This window comes from Amia ocellicauda, chromosome 12, assembly GCF_036373705.1.
Source record: "Amia ocellicauda isolate fAmiCal2 chromosome 12, fAmiCal2.hap1, whole genome shotgun sequence".
Taxonomy (NCBI): domain Eukaryota; kingdom Metazoa; phylum Chordata; class Actinopteri; order Amiiformes; family Amiidae; genus Amia; species Amia ocellicauda.
Genome location: NC_089861.1, coordinates 36638629 through 36655716, shown reverse-complemented (window position 1 = coordinate 36655716; position 17088 = coordinate 36638629). Strand labels below are relative to the sequence as shown.

The following is a 17088-nucleotide window of genomic DNA, read 5'->3' as shown; positions in this document are numbered from 1 at the left end:
TTATTATTATTATTATTATTGTAATCATCATCAAGATACGTACTGGTATATGGAACATAATGAATACTGGTGCCCCCAAACAGGTGTACTGCATGATACAATTAAGCAATTAACTGAGCAGGCCCAGTTGACCTCAATTTTGGATCAAGATGGCAAGAGGAAAGGATCTAAGTGAATTTGAAAGAGGGGTCATTATTGGGGTGCGAATGGCAGGAGGTTCAGTCACAAAGACTGCTCAACTGGCTAGTGTTTCAGTAGGAACAGGTTCTAAAGTTACATCTGCATTTAGATCTATGGCAAAGACATCAGTAAATAGGGTTGGAAATTATGGTCGGTGTTTTTTTAAAACACTCAGTATATTATAGTAACTGCATGTAATTGTTTCTGTATGTGGACTTCACTTTATGCAGCTAATAAAACTGTAATTTCTTTGTCATCCCACACAGCATTTCATAATGTAGCTGATGAGTATCAGATGCATTTCTCTTCCCTGTCTGTCTATAAGCCAAGCACACATCTCCCCTTCTAAAAAAAAAGTATTTCCTTAGTAGGCTTGATGGACGCTTACAGACAAATTTAGCACTAGATACTTAAGCGTCCAGAAAACCACTTAAGCCTGTGGAAACACCCATTTAAGCATCCGGGGCGTATGCATCCACCAGTGGAAACGGGGCACTAGAAGACTGGGGCTGGGGTGCAGTGTTGCCAGATTGGGGGATTTCCCCCAAAATTTAGGTGATTTTTAAGTACCCAGCAGGAAATTTGGGGGCAACCTTCAGGCATGGGGGAAATCTTCTGAGATAATTTTTAAACTGGGGGGATTTAGCTCTGTGCACAGCTGATTTGTTGATTTGCAACTTTTTCACTTCAATTCAGTTTTGTGGGAGAGTCTTGTGTCTGATACCACAACACACTCCTTCTGGTAGTCTATTTACAGTTAGGTCTATAAATATTTGGACAGTGATACAATTGTCATCATTTTGGCTCTGTACACCACCACTACAATGGATTTGAAAGGAAACAAGAAATCAAGATGTGCATTAAGTGTAGACTTAATTGGACAATTGGCTGCTCAGCTGTCTCAGCTGTTCCATGGCCAGGTGTGTGTTATTCCCTCATTATTTCAATTACAGGTAAGCAGATAAAAGGTCTAGATTTGATTTCAAGTGTGGCACTTTCATTTGGAATCTGTTGCTGTTAACCCTCAATATGAAGTACAAAGAGCTGCCACTGTGAGTGAAGCAAGCCATCATTAGGCTGAGAAATCAAAACAATCTAATCAGAGATAGCAAAAACATTAGATGTGGGCAAATCAACTATTTGGTACATTCTTAAAAAGAAAGAAAACACTGGTGAGCTCAGGAACACCAAAAGGCCCGGAAGACCACGGAAAACAATTGTGGTGGATGACAGAATAATTTTTTCCCTGGTGAAGAAAACCCCCTTCACAACAGTTAGGCAGATCAAGAACACCCTCCAGGAGGTAGGTGTATCTATGTCAAAGTCAACAATCAAGAGAAGACCATTGGTAAGCCCCCAAAACAGGTAGAACAGATTAGAGTTTGCCAAAAAACATCTAAAGAACCCAGTACAGTTCTGGAACAACATCGTATGGACAGATGAGACAAAGATCAACTTGTACCAGAATGATGGGAAGAGAAGAGTATGGAGAAGGGAAGGAACTGTTCATGATCCGAAGCATACCACCTCATCTGTGAAGCATGGTGGAGGTAATGTTATGGCATGGGCATGTATGGCTGCCAAGGGAACTGGTTCCCTTGTATTTATTGATGTGACTGCTGACATAAGCAGCAGGATAAATTCTGAAGTGTTTAGGGCTATATTATCTGCTCAGATTCAGCCAAATGCCTCAAGACTCAAATACAAAAATGGAACGGCACTTCACAGTGCAGATGGACAATGACCCAAAACATACTGCTAAAGCAATGCAAGAAGTAGTGGAATGTTCTGGAATGGCCAAGTCAATCACCTGACCTGAATTCAGTTGAGCATGCATTTCAATTGCCGAAGGCAAAACTGAAGGCAAAATGCACCAAGAACAAGCAGGAACTAAAGACAGCTGGAGTACAGGCCTGGCAGAGCATCACCAGGGAAGAAACCTTGCATCTGGTGATGTCTATGTGTTCCAGACTTCAGGCTGCAACCAAGTATTGAAACAATACACAAGTTAATTAATGATTAGTTTGTCCAATTACTTTTGAGCCCCTAAAATATTATATATATATATATATATATATATATATATATATATACACACATACATACTCAGCAAAAAAAGAAATGTCCTTTTCTCAGGACACTGTATTTTAATGATAATTTTGTAAAAATCCAAATAATTTTACAGATCTTTATTGCAAAGGGTTTAAACAATGTTTTCCATTTTTGTTCAATGAACCATAAACAATTAATAAACATGCATCTGTGGAACGGTCGTTAAGACACTAACAGCTTACAGACGGTAGGCAATTAAGGTCACAGTAATAAAAACTTAGGACACTAAAGAGACCTTTCTATTGACTATGAAAAACACCAAAACAAAGATGCTCCGGGTCCCTGCTTATCTGTGTGAACGTGCCATAGGCATGCTGCAAGGAGGCATGAGGACTGCAGATGTGGCCAGGGCAATAAATTGTGAGACACCTAAGACAGCACTACAGGGAGACAGGAAGGACAGCTGATCATCCTCGCAGTGGTAGACCACCTGCACAGGATCGGTACATCCAAAAATCACACCTGCGGGACAGATAGAGGATGGCAACAACAACTGTGCGAGTTATACCAGGAACACACAATCCCTCCATCAGTGCTCAGACTGTCTGCAATCGGCTGAGAGAGACTGGACTGAGGGCTTGTAGGCCTGTTGTAAGGCAGGTCCTTACCAGACATCACTGGCAACAACGTCGCCTATGGGCACAAACCCACCTTCGCTGGACATGATTTCCTGCAAGTCAGGAATGTCAGTGTTCTGCCATGGCCAGCGAAGAGCCCGGATCTCAATCCCATTGAGCACGTCTGGGACCTGTTGGATCGGAGGGTGAGGGCTAGGGCCATTCCCCCCAGCAATGTCTGGGAACTTGCAAGTGCCTTGGTGGTGTCTCTCCATGACGGGGAGATGCACTGTAGTATTTAATGCAGCTGGTGGCCACACCAGATACTGACTGTTACTTTTGATTTTGACCCCACCTTTGTTCAGGGACACATTATTCAATTTCTGTTAGTCACATGTCTGTGAAACTTGTTCAGTTTATGTCTTAGTTGTTTAATCTTTTTATGTTCATACAAATAATTACACATGTTAAGTTTGCTGAAAATAAAAGCAGTTGAAAGTGAGAGGACGTTTCTTTTTGTTGTGTAGTAAATATATATATATATATATAAATGAGTGTAATTCCTACACCGTTCACCCAATTTGGATGTAACTACCCTCAAATTAACGATGAAAGTCTACATTTAAAATTAATCTTGTTTCCTTTCAAATCCATTGTGGTGGCATACATAGCCAAAATGATGATAATTATGTCAGTGTCCAAATATTTATGGACCTAACTGTATGTGCCCCACCCTGTCCATCACGCCCTTGCCATTAGTTTGAGGGAACAGTGGGAGCTTTCTTTTTCACCAATAGGGGTATCTGTATGGCTTCCCCCCTTCTGATGTTTTCTGAGTTTGGTGGGGTGATTTGTCTTGTATTTGTTCTTCAGTAAATGTTCTGTTCTGTTTTTGCACCAATATCTTGCATCAGTGTCTCACTGCCTGATACGTGCCACATAGCACGCCTCGGCACAATCTTAGGGATCTGATGTCTAGTATGTGGTGTAGCAATATAGTTGGTTGAAATGGTTTTAAATTGGATGTTGTTTTAATAATACTTCCTGTGGCTTTGCTGGCCAATGTGGTTAGAAGGTTCTTCCTTCGGTTACATCCCTTTCCTGCATCTAAAGAAATAATCTTAAAGAGAACAACATACTGAGTTGTTGCTCTTCATAAGTTAATTTAACTCAAGTGAACTAATTCCATGATTTAAATAGAGCTATATTAGATGCTGAATTGTGACACTTGAGCACTGGATTTGAAGAACACTGTTGTAGACTATACAAAATGGCAATCTACAAAGAACTCAAGCTTGGCATTCATTTTAAAATGCTGATCAATCCAAAAGATACAAGGGTAATTAATCAACCTAAAATTGTGACTATAAAGAAGTGGTAGTAGGTGATTGGATATGGGTAGGAAATTCTAGTCCTTGTGGGATACGGGACTTTCTGGTTTTTGTTCCATTATTTAAATTAATTATAAGGATAAGAAGTCAAATCCCCTGGGCCCAGTTTTTTAAAACTTTTGATCTGGATCAGAATGATGAGTAAAAAAGTGTAACACAAAGTTTGTATGTTACATTTATTCACATACACATACATGTAATGCATAAGGTAACTCATAGACACAATTAAACTCTCAAAGGATAACAAAATAATTAACAACACAAAACTTCACATTTCTCTGAAAACTGTTATAATTAATGGATTAATTCAAGGACCCTTTTAATAATAAAAGTTTACTACAGCATCTCTCATTGACCTTCCAGCTGGTCCATTTGCCTACAATGCTGCCAGTGGTGTGTCAGGGCCATCCACTTGGGGCTGTGGAAGATCACCGCTGTCATCATGGAGAGGAACTTTGCATGTTTGAGCTATGTTATGAAGGACAGAAGCTCACGTTCTCTGTCCCACAAAGCCCGGATAAGATGAGTCAGGGCTTTGTGGGACTGAGAATGATGTTAGGGATTCTGATTCAGAAGACCACCTCCTCACCTCCGTCATCCTAACTCCTGTGGAGCCAGAGTCTGGAGACCCACCAGCTAGTGGCACACCACAAAAATCAGAGGATCCTCATTCCCCACAGGTAGAACCACCCCCAAAAGAAGAAAACATGTTGAGAAAAACAACAACAATAATGATGATGGGGAACTTGTGAAGAGGGAAACTGAAAAAGCTGAAAAACAGATTAGTCTAGCTGAAGAGCAAATCAAGCTGACCTTTCTCCAACAGAAAGAAGCAAAATTGCACATTAGTCTTCTTCAAAAACAATTGGAAGATGCTGGGGTTAATTTTTCTGATGAAGAACTTTTGATAATTAGTTTTTTGCAGCAATTATATTCCGTTGCTTAAATTGTACATTTTTTGTTTATATATTGAGATATGAGTTAATTATTGGAACATCTTATGTTTTGTGTCAATTTAATAAAATCTAAACATTAAGTACTGTTTATGATTTATAGTCAAGTTGTATATCTTTTCCAAGATCCCCCACTGTTAGTAACATCACAATATGTTTCTAAATCGACCCTGAATCCACCCTTCCAGTGGGATCAAGATTATCCTGATTTTCAGCATCAAAACTTCAGCATTATCTCATCCTTGAGTTTTGAAAAACCCCACGACACCCTTTAAGCTTGATTAAAGGTAGGATTGGTTTACCAGATCCAAATCCCAATCTCAAAGATCAGAATCTCCATTTTCAGTTTTTAAATACCCAATTCTCCAATTTAATCAAATCCAATTACTTAAATCCTATCAGAAAAGTTTTGAAAAACTGGGCCCTGTTTATTCAAATTCTTAATTGGTTGAAAAGTAGCTATAAACATGCAGGGAACTGACCATCAAGGACAAGAAATGAGTATCCCTAGTAATGCAAATCAGCTTGATAAGCTGACCATCCTTGTTAATATTAGGCTTTAAAGCAGCGGTGGGCAACCCTAGTGCTAAAGAGACACAGTCCTTGTAGGTTTTATAGGTCTCTTCAAACAGCACCAAAATAGATGGTAATGGACTATTTACATTTTGTGAGAGAATGCTAGGAGGACGATTCCCCAGCCTTGTTCATGGAAAGCCCTAATCCATCAGATTTTATAGATCACCCATAAATCAATTTACAAACCATATAGAGATAGTTTGGAACTAAAAACAGAATATACTTTATTCTTGAGGTAATTAATATGCAACTTACATTACTGATCAAGGGCTAACAATTTCACAGTATTAAGACATTGGGGATTTAAGGTGACCTATAATACTATATGGATTCCTGCACTCAAGGACCAGAATTAGAAAAAAGCACAAATTGTTTTGCCTTACAATTGCATGTATTTTGAAATTGTGTGGAAAAGTACCTTTTGAATGTCTATAGATGTGTGTTTCAGATAATGGACATTCATTACCATGTTTTTGTCCCTTTCATTTAAAGCAGCATCTGTCCAACCCCTGTGACAGTAGCACACCTATCCCCACACATTCACCCTACGTGATCATTCCCAATTAACCAATAAAATATCAACTGAAAAGCATGGTAGGGAGTCAATTTAGCAGGGACTGTCCCAGATTCACATGCATAGTGTCCTAGCGTCCGTTACTGGGCCGGAGTATTACATTTAATATCTGAGAGAGATCATTCTGGGCTTTCCAATGACATATAGCATGATCACGTGAAACTTTCATGAAACAGGACTGGCTACAGCCCATAGCCCCACCTCTTCCCTCACACACACACTGATAGTGACATAGACATAGACATAGCTGCGAGTCTTTGATTCAATTAATTAAAAAAAAGTCATGGAAAAACAATACAATAAAAAATGCAAAGGTGGTGCTGAAAGGTTAAAGGAGAAAAAAGTAAAGTCCCTTGAGTCAGAAGCAGCAAAATGTAGGAAGTTGACCTAGTTATTCAGTAGTAGTGCGGCTAGTCCTGATTCCAGCAATGTACATTCTGCAGAGAACTAGAGAATTAGTAGCAGAAGAAGAAGCAACAGCAGCTCAAAGTCAGAGTAGTGGTTGCAGGTGAAGCAATGGGGAGCCAGGGCAGGGAGGGAAAAATAAACCACATCAGTATTGTGCATGCTAATAGGGATGTTAATAGTTTACATTTTACATTTGAAACATTAACAAAATTATTTTTTGGCATTATTATTATTATTACAAATCTCACAGGAAACAGTGGGAAAGAAAGGGTGTAACAACAACAATTATTATTAATAATAATACAGCCATCTTTTATTTATTATATTCATGATGATTCAGCCTGACTATAAGCTATTGTTTCCACGTATCCTGTTGAGGGTCACAGGAAGCCGGAGCCGATCCCAGCAGGCATAGGGTGCAAAGCAGGAATACACCCAGGGCAAGCACACACACAGGGCAATTTAGCGAGACCAATTAACCTAACCCACATGTCTTTGGATGGTGGGAGGAAACCGGAGTGCCCGGAGAAAACCCACGTGGACACAGGAAGAATATGCAAACTCCACACAGACAGGCACCCTGAGTCGGGACTCAAACCCAGGACCCTGGGGCTGTGAGGCAGCACCACCGTGCTGCCCTGTTTCCACTATGTTGCTATATTTAAAATCTGTAGCTAACACGACGATAGGTTGAGAAAAGAAGCACTGCCCAAGGGGGAGGGCTTTTCAGTGCGCATCGCTGGAACTTATCGAAGACATTTGTCTATCAAAGCTACCATTGACCATTTTGCCCGTCACTCAAACAGGACCTTTTCTCTTCCTGTTCCTTCCTTCCTTATCGTTATCTTTCGAGTTAGAAGCACTGCTCAAGGGGGAGGGGTTACAGTATAACCAAACTGTTGCAAGGGAGGACGCAGTGAGAGAGCTTGCCCCAAGGCGTATCTACTAGGAGCCGTACCAATTCTATGATAGAAACCACAGGGGCCCCTTGGGGCCATATCCGGGCTGCCCAGACGTGAAGACCGCTGAACTGGGAAGAAATAAGGAATGATGTATCCAGGTGGCAACAAGAACCTTGTAATAGGGGCCTCCTGCTCTACTAGCAGGGCTAGGAGTGGGGCCAATACCAGGACCACACCATATAAGCCGGGCTCAACAAACAGCAGGCTAACCCGATTGGATAGCCACTGCTGGATAATTCAATTAAATAATGGAACTATATACACAGCGGGGCAACAAAAGCCAACTCAAGTGCCTTCCGCTGGACACAGCAGCAGTGGACCCCAGCACATCTAGCATAGCTAGGGCGGGGCCACAGACTGCTGGTAAGTAGGGCACAGATCTGGTACATCCTGGTGTTGAGAGCCAGGATGGCAGCATCTCACCCCCTGTCGGCAGAGCTCGGGCCCCTGTGCCGGTGTCTTGTTGGAGATGTAACTGACAGTGAGGAAGAGGAGGGGGAGTGGTGCCAGTGGTGGAACAGAAGCCCCAGCAGTCACTGGCCTGACAGAGCAGACGGAGGGGATAAGGGCTAGGTGGAAAGCAAAATCCACCGAAGCCCCGCCCTCGCTTGGAGAGGAGGACAACCTGATGACGCGGCGGTGACGCTGGCTTCCAGGACATGCCTGGGAACCCGACCTATAGCCTATAGTGACATTCTAGATGACTTTGCACTACCAAATTTGTGGCAACAGTTTGGGGAAGGCCCTTTCCTGTTTCAGCATGACAACCCATACACAAAGTGAGGTCCATACAGAAATTGTTTGTCGAGATTGGTGTGGAAGAACTTGACTGGCCTGCACAGAGCCCTGACCTCAACCCCATCCCACCTTTGGAATGAATGGAAAAGCCGACTGTGAGCCAGGGCTGATTGCCCAACATCAGTGCCCGACCTCACTAACGCTCTTGTGGCTGAAATCCCCTCAACAATGTTCCAACATCTAGTGGAAAGCCTTCCCAGAAGAGTGGAGGCTGTTATTGCATCAAAGGGGGGACCAACTCCATATTAATGCCCATGATTTTGGAATGAGATGTTTGACGAGCAGGTGTCCACATACTTTTGGCCATGTAGTGTATGTATTTTGACCCCCTGTCCAGTATTTTTGGAAGATGTCCGGTTATTTTAAGTACTGTAGTCTATTGAATATGTCGTTAAAAATGTTATCAGTGTACAATTTGCCCTCAACCCCCCCACAGCACACCTCTAGGTTGACATTTCGCAACCCCCCCCCCCCCCCAAACAGGTATTTTTGTATCTCAAAAGTGTGAAACAAGATGTAGGGGGCATGACTCCTGCATGTGACCTTAACTCCCTGGCAACCAACTTTTGGACAAACTAGTCAGGACATTTCAGATAACAGATGGCTATAAAATGAGGTTAATTTAGGCAGATAAAATACATTTGGAAATACTTAAAACTTTAGAGTTAAAATGGTCTTTTGCAAGTGGTTTATGAGAGATGCCCTGAGATTATAGAATCACTTCTTGAACAGAGTGAGAAAGTGAAGGTGTCATATAATTACAATTAATAAAAAAAAAGTATTATGTACTAATTACTGGAGTGAGAACTGATCTTACTTTATAACCCCCAACACACAACAATACCTATGAAGTTCATTTAAGAAAACTGGACTTAATATCTGGGTGAGTTTAATGGACGGGGGAATGAGTGGAGCAGCTCCATGACCTCAGGTCCGGCGCCAGGCTCCAGAGCGCTCCGATGAGCTCCGCTCCGGCTCCAGCAATGCCAGCTTCAGCTCTGCTCCGGCTCCGGAGCACAACTAACAAAAACTGTCTAGCTCCGCTCTGGCTCCAGGTCCTGCAGCACGGCCAACCCTATTTCCCTGCACTTGCTTTCTCCTGCACTGTCCGGCTGTTGCGCTTGCTTTCTCCTGAGCGATCCGGCTGTTGCGCTCGCTCACTGTCTGTTTGTAGGTCTTCTCTCCCCTCTCCCGGTCTCCATCCACCGTAAATACAAAGAGCCCCTCCCTTCTACTCCATCAGCCTTTCAATAAAAGACACTGTTCTTTCCCCTGGCCAATAACCAAAGAGCTTCAAACCTTCATTCTCAGGTAACAACCGAGACTGTTCACAAGTCTTGTCTGTGCACGAAAAAAAAGTGACAATCAAATGTGACATAATAAAAAGAAGAATGTAATAAAACATAAGTATATAAGTGCTTCAATAACATAGAAGGTGCTCAGACAGTGGGATTTAAATATTTACTCCTGTGACAAAAGGACGAAAAATGCAGATTTCTGGTTTGGACAAACACAGAAGGCTCTCTTTCTTACGTGTCTTGACGGACCAAGGCGAAGGGCAAAAAGAGGAAGGCAGACATCACCTGTTTGAGTGACGGGCACAAGGGCCAATGGCAGCCTAGATAGATACAGTGACGGAAAAAAGTATTTGATCCCCTGCTGATTTTGTACATTTGCCCACTGACAAAGAAATGATCAGTCTATAATTTTAATGGTAGGTGTATTTTAACAGTGAGAGACAGAATACCAACAAAAAAATCCAGAAAAACGCATTTCAAAATAAATTGATTTGCATGTTAATGAGTGAAATAAGTATTTGACCCCTTCGACTTAGTACTTGGTGGCAAAACCCTTGTTGGCAATCACAGAGGTCAGAAGTTTCTTGTAGTTGGCCACCAGGTTTGGACACATCTCAGGAGGGATTTTGTCCCACTCCTCTTCAAGTCATTAAGGTTTCGAGGCTGACGTTTGGCAACTCGAACCTTCAGCTCCCTCCACAGATTTTCTATGGGATTAAGGTCTGGAGAATGGCTAGGCCACTCCAGGACCTTAATGTGCTTCTTCTTGAGCCACTCCTTTGTTGCCTTGGCTGTGTGTTTTTGGTCATTGTCATGCTGGAATACCCATCCACGACCCATTTTCAATGCCCTGGCTGAGGGAAGGAGGTTCTCACCCAAGATTTGACGGTACATGGCCCCGTCCATCGTCCCTTTGATGCGGTGCAGTTGTCCTGTCCCCTTAGCAGAAAAACACCCCCAAAGCATAATGTTTCCACCTCCATGTTTCATGATGGGGATGGTGTTCTTGGGGTCATAGGCAGCATTCCTCCTCCTCGAGTTGAGTTGATGCCAAAGAGCTCGATTTTGGTCGCTGCAGGATTTCAGTCCTTCACAGCGTAGTGTGTTACCAATTGTTTTCTTGGTGACTATGGTCCCAGCTGCCTTGAGATCATTAACAAGATCCTCCCGTGTAGTTCTGGGCTGATTCCTCACCATTCTCATGATCATTGAAACTCCACGAGGTGAGATCTTGCATGGAGCCCCAGACCGAGGGAGACTGACAGTTATTTTGTGTTTCTTCCATTTGCGAATAATCACACCAACTGTTGTCACCTTCTCACCAAGCTGCTTGGTGATGGTCTTGTAGCCCATTCCAGCCTGGTGTAGGTCTACAATCTTGTCCCTGACATCCTTGGACAGCTCTTTGGTCTTGGCCATGGTGGAGAGTTTGGAATCTGATTGATTGATTACTTCTGTGGACAGCTGTCTTTTATATAGGTAACGAGCTGAGATTAGGAGCACTCCCTTTAAGAGAGTGCTCCTAATCTCAGCTTGTTACCTGTATAAAAGATACCTGGGAGCCAGAAATCTTGCTGATTGATAGGGGATCATATACATATTTCACTCATTAACATGCAAATCAATTTATAACTTTTTTGAAATGCGTTTTTCTGGATTTTTTTGTTGTTATTCTGTCTCTCACTGTTAAAATACACCTACCATTAAAATTATAGACTGATCATTTCTTTGTCAATGGGCAAACGTACAAAATCAGCAGGGGATCAAATACTTTTTTCCCTCACTGTAGCACTCTGAGAATAGCGATGTAGCTAGGTATTAGGGGCCAGTGGAGCATCCATGGACTAGTCTGGGTCAAAGTGTTTTACTTACTTAACTCACTTGCGCACACACACACACTAACGTAGCACTGCAAGGTGTTGTCTTTAAGCCAAGCAGGAGGTCAGAGATTAGTTGAACAGAACAGTAGGGACAATCCAGTAGTTGGTGGTCAAAGTACAGGTGCGGTCAATGGCAGGCAATCACAAAGTTTCAGGAGAATATTATGAGTGTAACAGGAAGGTTGACAAGACTTAGCAAGGATAGGGAATCACAGAGGGGTTTATAGGTGGAGCAGAGGGGAGCAGAGAGACGTGATGGCCAAATCGGAGCAGCGAATAACTGAGCAAGTGCACATGGTGTTGAGGAATGCTGATTGATTAATTGCACAAACTTGGGAATTGTGGGTTGTGTGGGATGAAACTGTGACACATTTTTTATATATATATATATATATATATATATACACCGATCAAACATAACATTATGACCACTGACAGGTGAAGTGAATAACACTGATAATCTTGTTATCATGGCACCTGTCACTGGGTGGGCTATATTAGGCAGCAAGTGAACATTTTGTCCTCAAAGTTGATGTGTTAGAAATGGGCAAACGTAAGGATCTGAGCGACTTTGACAAGGGCCAAATTGTGATGGCTAGACAACTGGGTCAGAGCATCTCCAAAACGGCAGCTCTTGTGGGGTGTTCCCGGTCTGCAGTGGTCAGTACCTATCAAAAGTGGTCCAAGGAAGGAAAAGCGGTGACAAGGTTGTGGGCGGCCAAGGCTCATTGATGCACAAGGGGAGCGAAGGCTGGCTCGTGTGGTCCGATCCAACAGACGAGCTACTGTAGCTCAAATTGCTGAAAAAGTTAACGCTGGTTCTGATAGAAAGTTGTCAGAACACACAGTGCATTGCAGTTTGTTGTGTATGGGGCTGCGTAGCCGCAGACCAGTCAGGGTGCCCATGCTGACCCCTGTCCACTGCCAAAAGCACCTACAATGGGCATGTGAGCATCAGAATTGGACCACGGAGCAATGGAGGAAGGTGGCCTGGTCTGATGAATCATGAGTTCAAAGTGTTGACTTGGCCTCCAAATTTCCCAGATCTCAATCCGATCGAGCATCTATGGGATGTGCTGGACAAACAAGTCCGATACATGGAGGCCCCACCTCACAACTTACAGTACTTAAAAGATCTGCTGCTAACGTCTTGGTGCCAGATACCACAGCACACCTTCAGTGTCCATGCCTCGACGGGTCAGGGCTGCTTTGGCGGCAAAAGGGGGACCTACACAATATTAGGTAGGTGGTCATAATGTTATGGCTGATTTATCTATATATATATACACTCACCTAAAGGATTATTAGGAACACCTGTTCAATTTCTCATTAATGCATTTATCTAACCAACCAATCACATGGCAGTTGCTTCAATGCATTTAGGGGTGTGGTCCTGGTCAAGACAATCTCCTGAACTCCAAACTGAATGTCTGAATGGGAAAGAAAGATGATTTAAGCAATTTTGAGCGTGACATGGTTGTTGGTGCCAGACGGGCCAGTCAGAGTATTTCACAATCTGCTCAGTTACTGGGATTTTCACACACAACCATTTCTAGGGTTTACAAAGAATGGTGTGAAAAGGGAAAAACATCCAGTATGCGGCAGTCCTGTGGGCGAAAATGCCTTGTTGATGCTAGAGGTCAGAGGAGAATGGGCCGACTGATTCAAGCTGATAGAAGAGCAACTTTGACTGAAATAACCACTCGTTACAACCGAGGTATGCAGCAAAGCATTTGTGAAGCCACAACACGTACAACCTTGAGGCGGATGGGCTACAACAGCAGAAGACCCCACTGGGTACCACTCATCTCCACTACAAATAGGAAAAAGAGGCTACAATTTGCACAAGCTCACCAAAATTGGACAGTTGAAAACTGGAAAAATGTTGCCTGGTCTGATGAGTCTCGATTTCTGTTGAGACATTCAGATGGTAGAGTCAGAATTTGGCGTAAACAGAATGAGAACATGGATCCATTATGCCTTGTTACCACTGTGCAGGCTGGTGGTGGTGGTGTAATGGTGTGGGGGATGTTTTCTTGGTACACTTTAGGCCCCTTAGTGCCAACTGGGCATCGTTTAAATGCCACAGCCTACCTGAGCATTGTTTCTGACCATGTCCATCCCTTTATGACCACCATGTACCCATCCTCTGATGGCTACTTCCAGCAGGATAATGCACCATGTCACAAAGGTCAAATCATTTCAAATTGGTTTCTTGAACATGACAATGAGTTCACTGTACTAAACTGGCCCCCACAGTCACCAGATCTCAACCCAATAGAGCATCTTTGGGATGTGGTGGAACGGGAGCTTCGTGCCCTGGATGTGCATCCCACAAATCTGCATCAACTGCAAGATCCTATCCTATCAATATGGGCCAACATTTCTAAAGAATGCTTTCAGCACCTTGTTGAATCAATGCCACGTAGAATTAAGGCAGTTCTGAAGGCGAAAAGGGGTCAAACACAGTATTAGTATGGTGTTCCTAATGATCCTTTAGGTGAGTGTATATATATATATATATATATATATATATATATAGGGATGCACCGATACCGATAGCAGTATCGGGTATCGGGCCGATACTGTGCTCATGTACTCGTACTTGTACTTGTAGAAATGTTCCGATACCACTCACCGATACCACTTCATGGCGGGAGTGCGTCTTTTCGTCATGCACTTCATCAGCAATATGCATATTCAGTTACAAATTGCACACGTTCTGTCTCTTTTGATTTAGATTGAATATTCCTTAATGTCTAAATGATCTCATTGCAAACCCAGGTCTCTGGATCAATGCATTGATCAGTCAGCTGTTTGATCATGATGCTATTTTTTGTATTAGTGTAGGGCACTGTAGATTTGAAAAGCGTGTTTTCTGCATTGATACGCAGCTCTAAGATGGAGCCATTTTTAAGCGCTTTCGTTTAATACTATTTTTATAACTGGTTATTTAAGTTTATATTGTGGTTATATTGTACAAGTCTGCTAAGATATGCATACCGATTTATACCCAAATTTACACAGTTTATTGCTAAAAGTTAATTTTATTTTTGTTTTATTTGTTCTTGTTTATGTAGCCTTTATGCACCCATTTTGACAAACTGAAGAATCGCAGGTGATTCATCTGCTCATCTGCCTGTCCTCTGATGGGACAGATTTGCAGGGTGCAGGGCAACGACAGGCTTGCTGGTGTGGCGTTTAGACTGCATTTGGCTTCAGCATCGATACAGGACTGAAGGAGCCTCTCGCAAACACAAACATCCCTGTTGAACAGTGCGTTTTCTGCATTGATGTACGCAGCTGTAATAGACAGGCAGATCCATTTCAAAGCACTTCACATTGTATAAAGTAAAAAGTAAAATATGTATTTCATATTTCGTGTTCATTTCATGTATTCATGCTGGTTCATATGTAAGCTCACAGCTGATCAAACTGAGATGATTCTATTCATCAAAAAGAACCTGCCTCTCACCTTTTCAAAAAAGGCTCAGTCCATAGAGACAGCACTAATGTATGATGACTATTTCAGTCGTTCTGTTACAGTAGGCTTTGTGGTGTAGTACTGCTGTTCAGTTAGTTATTTAATTGAAATGTGGAGACAGTGTTTGTTTACACAGAATGTTTAATATTCATTTTTGGATGTCAGAAATAGTCTCCTGTTATACATTTTATTTAACACTCAGATATTATTTATATTTTATTTTGTATCTACCAGAGTGAATCTGAGAAATAAAAACTTTCTTCAAATGCATTGCACTTTGATGGTAATTGTAATTCTTTTGGAAAAATACTGCCTTATTAAGTACTTGGTATCGGTACTCGGTATCGGCAAGTACCCAGATGTAAGTCCTCGTACATATATATATATATATATATATATATATATATATATATATATATGACAAGCCTGTGATATTCATACATTGCACAAAATGTCTGTCTTCTGATAGTTGTAAACACAGGATACACTTTGTTGTACAGGAAGACAGGGTGAACAGTGCAATGCCAGTCTGTAAATACAATTAATCTTTAAAATGCACTATAAGAAATAAGTATATGGTGTTAACACACATATTATTATTTATTATTATTATTATTATTTATTTATTACCAGACACGCTTATCCAGGGCGAAAAATATGATGTCTGAAAAGATGTGTCTTGAGTAATCGCCAGAAGGTGGTCAGGGACTCTGCTGTCCTGACTTCAGTGGGAAGGTTGTACCACCACTTAGGGGCCTGGGATGAAAAGGAGGAAGGGGAGTGAAGAGGAGGCAAGGTTAGTCTTCTGGCGCAGGAAAACTGGAGCGGTAAGTGAGGGTCAATGTCTTGAACTGGATGCGAGCTGACATCGGGTGCCAGTGGAGGGAGCGGATGTGCGAATTGGTGCAGAGAGAATACCAGAAGAGCTGCAGAGTTCTAGGTGCAGTGGGTGGGTCGTAGCTGCAGGCAGGCCAGCCAGGAGGGAGTTACAGTTGTCCTGGTGGGAGAGGACCAGGAACTGGACGAGCAGCCGAGTAGTCGGTGAGCAAGGGTCGGATTCAGTGTATGTTGCTCAGGAAGAATCAGCAGGTGTGTGTCTGCGTGCTGAATGTAGGAGAGCACATGATCAAGGGTGACTCCTAGGATCTTAGCGGAAGAAGAGGGAGAGAGTACCGTAGATTCTAAGGGGATTGAGATGGAGAGATCAGCAGAAGGTGAGGAGTAGGGGGGGGGAAGAGCAGATCAAAGAGGTTGAGCTTGAGGTGGTGTGAGTGCATCCAGGTGGAAATAGCAGACAAACAGGAAGAGATGTGAAAGGGGATGAGGGGGTCAGAAGTGGGAGCAGACATGAAGATCTGGGCGACATCTGCATAGAAATGGTAAGAGAAACCTAGGGATGCGATGAGGGGGCCCAGAGAATGTGTTTAGAGAGAGAACAGGAGAGGGTCCAGGACGGAGCCATGGGGTACACCTGTGAGGAGAGGTTGAGGTGTGAACTAAGAACCTCGCCATGTCACTTGATAGGAAGGAGGAGAACCAGGCGAGAGCAATTACAGAGATTCTAGGATGTAGGAATTGTATTAATTGTAGATTTATCTTATGCAATTTTGTAATTTTGAACTTGTAATTGTATTATGTTTTGATCTGTAATTTCATACTGTATTGCACTTTTATAATGCTCTTATGTTTTGTAAATCACCCTGGATAAGGGTTTCTGCAAATAAATAAATACATAATAATAATAATAATAATAATAATAATAATAATAATAATAATAATAATAATTGCAAGGTCAGTGAGGCAGGATAGGAGGATGGAGTGATTGACGGGGTCAAATGCTGGAGAGATATCAGTACTGAGGGGAGAGAGACCTCCCGAGAACCCAAGTTCTTATAAGGCAGAACAAATATGTTAG

The 17088-nt window shown here is 42.4% G+C and overlaps 1 protein-coding gene across 4 annotated transcripts in view; it reads left to right on the top strand.

Annotated features, from left to right (window-relative positions):
• LOC136765017 (free fatty acid receptor 2) overlaps positions 1–17088 on the top strand; it is a 30709-nt gene that overhangs the window by 9490 nt on the left and 4131 nt on the right. For 2 of the 4 annotated variants that reach the window (XM_066719471.1, XM_066719472.1), the window contains exon 2: positions 15807–16000. The exons of the other annotated variants lie outside the window; for them this stretch is intronic. The gene's annotated coding sequence lies outside the window, so the exon portion shown is untranslated. The remainder of the gene's footprint in view (positions 1–15806; positions 16001–17088) is intronic. 4 annotated transcript variants of the gene reach the window in all.